Consider the following 6958-nt stretch of genomic DNA (forward strand, 5'->3'; position numbering starts at 1 on the left):
AGTATCTAGGCAGACTATGATCCTTCTTCGGTGTCTTCCTTTTTGGTTTATATAAGTGATGACAAATGCAGTTGGGGATCCAATCAATAGATCTTTGTAAATATTTTCTAAGGGGCCCAAGAAGGAGAAGAAAATAGACACAAGAAATCAGATGATACTCATGAGATCTACCCACCTACGAATCTTGCTTGTATGTCTTCCTTTTCTTTGTTTTATGTTTAGGTGTAGCAAAGAAATAAGATATTAAGCCACCAATTTATTAGCAATTGATTTCTCAATCCTCGACATCACTAAATCTTTCCTTTTATTCAAGAGAGAGCATTGAAGTGCCACATTAATTTTGTTCAAATCCTTTACCCAAATGGTTTATGTTAATTCTTGTATGTTGCATTATTATAATACAAATATTTTACCAATACACGAGAAAGGAAAAAATGTTACCTGTCTTATCAATTCACCATTAATTTTGATAAAACATATGAACTTAATTCCATTGTGTGGTCATACATTAAAACAAATACAAATATTTTTTAACTTCAATTTTGACTAAAATGTATGTTAAATTCGTTGTCAAGATTGAATTTGACAAAAAAGCACATCCTAACACTGATTTTTGAACTTGTAAAAAATTATGCATGGTTGATTAAATTGGCCGCTGCTTGAGATTCTATGAAAGCTATTTGTTTTATTTGTTATACATGGTGTTTAAGATTTGGAGAGAGATCAAGCAGTCTTATCTGAATCTCTTGAAAGGATCTTTCCAATTGCATGACCATGTTGTTTTAAAATTAAGGAATGAGTGTGTAATTGCAAGTTGTCCACTATATACAATATTGGATCAACACTTCATCTCCTCTTAGTTATATATATATATATATATATATATATTTATTTATTTATTTTTTTTATTTATTTATTTATTTTATTTTATTTATTTATTTATTTATTTTTTCTTTTGTGTGACATGTTATTTATGTACAAAAGACCTAGCTTGTGAGTCTTAATATGCCATGGGGCATTCCCTTTGAAAATAACTCCCTCCCATGCCACATGTGTCATTGCGGGACATTGATTTTGGTGTTGGATGATTGAAATAACTTCTACCATTGTTTTGAAGACTAACATTATCAATTACAATTCAATACAATGAGAAATAATGTCACAAGCCACCTTTAAACAGAAGAAAGTACTCAAAGATAATAAATAAATTAATTAATTAAAAAAAAAATCCATAGAGAAAAACGAAGTCTTGGCATAGAGGCTCTTGCTCAGAGGCTGCGAACCTCTTCCTCCATATTGGCTTCCTCAAGAAGAATGATTGAATATGTTGACTGGAGATGAACGAATGCCCCTTGAAATGATCTGGCAGTCATAAAAAAAAAGTGGCTAAAACCTATAAAACTAGAACAATGATGATCTGAATAGTAATCAGTTAAAAATTTTAAGGTCAAACTTGTGGTTTCCAAATTTATATTAGAAGGCTCCAAATTTAACTTCTTGTTTCATTTCTATGAAATGATGGCCATCTCTACTAACTCATTAAAACATCAATATCCTAGGAAGGCACTTTTTCTATGAAGCTTATTATTATTTAGTTATAAAAAATAACTCCCATGGTGATCTGATTTAGAATATCATATTGTTTTGCTAAGATCCTCCTCAAATTAGAAACAAAATTATTTCATTGTGCTTAAGGATTCATGAACCTTTGCAAGTGGAAAATGAGTTTTTATGTTAATTTTATGAGCAATTTAACATAAATAAGAGACTGAACAGAAGTATAAATATGTACATAACATCATAAAAACCACATTGCAACAAGAACATGACAAAGGAGTTCACCCCTCCTGGGATATGTCTCCTTGATCCAGCTTTCAATGGATTGGGCCTCTCTATTATGCTCAAAAGTGTAAAAATATGTGTTTAAAATGCTCAAATGCTTTTGACACCTTCTCCAATGAGTCCAAAATGTCCAAAAATGACTACCTAGCCTCTTTTTGCATACAATTTGGTTAAAAACTGAAGAATTTATGAGCTCTCCTAGTTTCTTCATTATTCGCTGCACAAATTGCACCAAATCTGGCATGATCCTACAATTTTTCCCCAAAACGTGCTAACTGGGAAAAAATTTCACTACGATGTGAGAAAATTTGTAGGATGATTAATTTAGTGTCGAGGTCTTAAAACAAAAAATTAGGTCATATGGGGGCCATGCGCCGAGTGGCTAGCCCTCGGTGTTGGCCCCCCTCCCTCCGGTAGTCATGGTGAATGCTAATGGTTTGATGTAGTGTTCACATGGGCCACGACGGCCACGGTTAGGTTTCCAGTTATCACAAATGTTACAGTCTATGGATGAGGTGGCCACATGGGGGGCGGTTAAGTCCACTTGCTCCCCCCAAACTGGCGGTCAATAGACATTAATACAAAGCCGCTTTCATTATATGTTAAGAACTAATGCGTAGGTGGAGTGGTAAGTAATTGCAGTGTGTTGTGGGAGGTCACGGGGTTGAGCCCAGCCTCTGACTTGTCTTACCAACAAAATTTTTGTCGACCATTAGGACACGTGGCAGCCTCCAGCTTAGCCACATGTCACCTCCTCATTGGCCAAAACTATAACACATGAGCCAATCAAAGAATTCCACCACAATGGAATATTCCAAGAATATTTTAGTAATATTCCAATAATATTCCACTTTCCACCTAGGCGGTATGGATTCCCAGTCAACATCCCTGTCATCCATCTGCAATTTTTTACATGTTTAACAAAGTGAATAGATCGCATTTCTAGGAGCATATGATGTTTGTTTCACGCGAAATGAGTTGCGTTGGATTTAGGATTACGACCACTACGCGATCATTTAGGTTCCACACCATTTTGATAACTTTTATTTTTTAGCATAATTTTGAGCACATGATCATTCCTCCCCACTGGAAGCCTTTTCGACCCCAAATTATCACTTTCAGTTGTCCAGCAGGTAGGGGTACAGTTCCCTCACCTTTCCAATCTGGATCCATTTATCACTAATTTGGAACTTGTGATCTACACGATGCTTGTCATTCCTTGCTATGTACTTTCTTTTCCCCTTTTCAAGTTGTTCTTGCACTATTTGATGTACCATTTGGAGTCGTTCAATGAACTCTTTGGCTTTTTCCATGTTACTATTAGTAGCAACATCCTTCTTACCAAGATGATACAACACATTATGATGAAAATTGTAAACAAATTCCTCCACTTGATTCCTTTGACTCAAGCTTGAATGTACATCTTGAAAGCATGTATTTTTCTAAACATAACTTTCAAGTAAAGCAAAATGGTGCTTGACAAAAGTAGTCATACAAACTATAGGCCTAGAAATTACATCAACAAACTTGTCACTTATACCTTTTGACCGAGTGGAATAGTAGAAGAGAACACATCCAATGGAAGTTCCTTTGTCGCTGCGACTTAAATATTGCACCATTGAAAATTTCTGAATGAAATGAAATGGCCTGACCATGTTGCATAAGGACTACATGCATGGCATGGTCACATAAATCAACTTGAAAATTAACTAACTTTTTCAAGTTTAGAAGAGAAAGTATAAAGGTTGAACTGATCTTCTATTTTAAAGCATCAAATTCCTCTTGCTATTTGCCTCCCCACTGGAAGACCTTTTGCACAACTGCCAAAGAATGAAAATGAGCTACAATAGAAGAAAATTTAACAAAATATTTCCTCCAACATTGGGCTTCTCCCAAAAAACCTCCTATCCAAATGACTATCTTGAGCTTTTTCCAATCCATAATGCATCAATATTGGAGAGGTATAACTTCAGCTCACATTCTCCAATATCATAGCCCAAGTACATCAAATAATTTTTATCCAACATATACTTTGACATCTTTAATAAAAAAATTTCTTGACATACGACATCAAGTATTTTTTTCTCACAGATGACATGTTCATATTGAAATTTTCTGAAAATGAAAATTTCATCCAAGTAGAGTATCATGTCTAGAAATGACTTCGAAACATCTTTCTTCTTATGCATGAATGTAGTAGGAGCATGGAAATGACCAAAAATCATAACAAGCCATTCAAACAAAGCTTGCTTGGGTTTGAATGTCCTCTTCCATATGTTTCCTTCAACAACTCTACTTTGATGAAAATCATTTCTTGAATCCCATTCAATGAAATGCTTACCATTATTCTTGGGCACCAAAACGAGAGGTGCACCACATGTTAAAGGAGAAGGTTGGATGATCCTTTTGTTCAAAAATCATTGGATTTGTTTTGTTATTTCCACACTTTCCCTTTTTAACATCCTATGCGTTTCAATGTTAGGAAGAAGACACTTTTGTTGCAATGGTATTTCATGTTGGATTCTCCTCTTGGAAGGAAATCCTTTTTCTTTCTGAAACACCTCATCATCATGGTTAACTACATCAACCAAACCATTTTTTAAATTTTGAATTACAACCATCAAAAGCTTCATAATCCATATCAACATTGGGTTTGATCATAAGAAGCACTAAATTCTTGCTTTAATTCACTAGCCTTTTCATTTACCTTGCATTAACTAATGAAAGATTTAGTTTCTTGTGTTGAGCTCTCACAATATACTCCACACCATCCTTGAACAAGTGGTACTTGTTTTCATGATAATAGAATATTTTTTTCCTATCATAAAGTTAAGGACTACCCAAAACAATTCCTGATATATCAAGTGGTACAACATCTAATTCAACTTTTTTCTTGAAATGATGTTCGCTGTGATTGCAAACTGAAGAATACATTTTCTTGTAACCTATAAGTTTGTGTCCTTGCATATCCAAGCCAATGGATATGGCTTGGGATGTAAAATGGTTTCAATATTAATTTGTTTGACTAAGTCATCCGATATCAAGTTGGATTGAGACCCACTATCAAAAATTGTGTCAATTTTTGTATGTTTTGAGATTACCCTCACATGAAATAATTCAATCCTTGTTTCGTCATTTGGAGTACTAGTGCGAAAATTTGATATACTAGTGCTAGCAATGGATTCTTTTCCTTTTATACCAATGGATGTAATTTTAGTTTCATTAGCTAAATCAGATCCCAAATCCTCTTGAATGATGACAACTATCTTTTCTTTTCCTTTGTGGTTGAATTTTTTTGGTTTGATTTCAGGATGAAGCTTCCAACATTGAGCTTCATAGTGACCCTCTCTAGAACAATGTTTACATATTTTTTTCTCTCCTTCCCTTTTAATGGATGCATTTTTCTTTCCCTTGAATCCCTTTCCTTTCTCTTTACCCTTAAATGGATTTTTACTACCTTATTTTGGCATATTTTTCCCTCTTTCCTGAAGATGAGTGGCTTGCACACACACATCATCTAGATTGTTGGGATTAAACATTAAGATATTATGCCTAAGGTAAAAGTGTAAACCACCTATGTACTTCAACAATGTGTCATGTGATTGCAAATCTACGCCTAACATTAAAGATATTTTTCTGAATTCTTGGTTGTAATCTTGCACATTTTGACCTTTAAGCTGTCTAGAGTTTTGCCAATCCATGATGGATTTCTGCATATAGGCTAGAGGGTAGAATTGTCTTTGATTGGAGAATTGAAGACATTCCAAGAAATTAAGATCTTACCGTGTTTTTTATCTCCTCTTGGGTCTTTGATTCCCACCATACTAGTGTTGCACCGTCCATTCTCAAGGAATCTAACTAAATGTTTATGTCATCCTCTTGAAGGTTTTGAATTTTGCAATGGACCTCCAACTGACGAATTCAATTATCAAGCTTCTTTGCATTCACTTCATTGTTATACATGGACAACTCAAATTTAACATCAAGTTCTAAAAAAGGTGATTTACCGATTCCTTTTGAAGTATGATGATGAGTATGAGTGAGGGTTTTGTTAGTGGAAGAGGGTGAAGAATCTTGTGAAGGAGAAGATGAAGAAGATGGTGGAGAGGGTGGTGGTTTTTCTTCATTTCCATTACCTCCTCCTAAATAACCTTCTCCTTTGGGAGGTTTTGAAATTTCCCCTTGTAGCCTGGTATTCCTCTCTTCATAGAGGACTTTCACCATCTTTGTCATATCAAAGAAAGCCATTTTGAAGGTCTTCTCATCTTCTGTCATGTTTGTAGGTTCTCCTTCATGAGACATGATCTCTGGAGTCTCAATTGCAGCTTGAGGCTGAAAAAGTGTTGGAGATTGTGGAAACCTGTCTCTCCATCCCCTTGACCCAAATTTAGGGCTTCCAACCAGCTTCCCTTCTCCTCTTTTGAGTTTTAACCTTGTAAGCATGACATAAACTTGGAAACACTAAAATCCTTCTTTCCCAAACAAAACCTAGTGCTCTGATACCACAATGATTTGATTTAGAATATTAGATTGTTGTGCTAAGATCCTCCTCAGATTAGAAACAAAATGATTTCGTTGTGCTTAAGGATTCATGAATTTTTACAAGTGAAAAATGAGTTTTTATGTTAATTTTATGAGAAAATTAACATAAATTAGAGATTGAACAACAACATAAACATGTATAGAACATCATAAAAAACACATCACAATAGGAACATGATAAAGGAGTTCACCCCTCTTGGGATACGTCTCCTTGGTCCAACTTCCAATGGCTTGGGCCTCTCTATTATGATCAAAAGTGTAAAAAGATGTGTTTACAATGCTCAAATGCTTTTGAAACCTACTCCAATGAGTCTGAAATGTCTAGAAATGGCTACCTAGCCTCTTTTTGCATTCAATTTGGTTGAAAACGGAAGAAGTTGTGACCTATCCTAGTTTCTCCACTATTCTCTCCACAAATTGCACTAAATCCGGCATGATCCTACAATTTTGCCCCAAAAAGTGCTAACTGGGTGAAAATTTTGCCACACGGCAAGAAAATTTGTAGGACAGTTAATTTAGTCATTGAAGCCTTAGAACCAAAAATTGGGTCATATGGGGGCTATGTGCCTAGGGG

Source organism: Pinus tabuliformis, chromosome 3_1, assembly GCF_031772625.1.
Source record: "Pinus tabuliformis cultivar Carrire ecotype Pingquan chromosome 3_1, CPIR1, whole genome shotgun sequence".
Lineage (NCBI taxonomy): Eukaryota > Viridiplantae > Streptophyta > Pinopsida > Pinales > Pinaceae > Pinus > Pinus tabuliformis.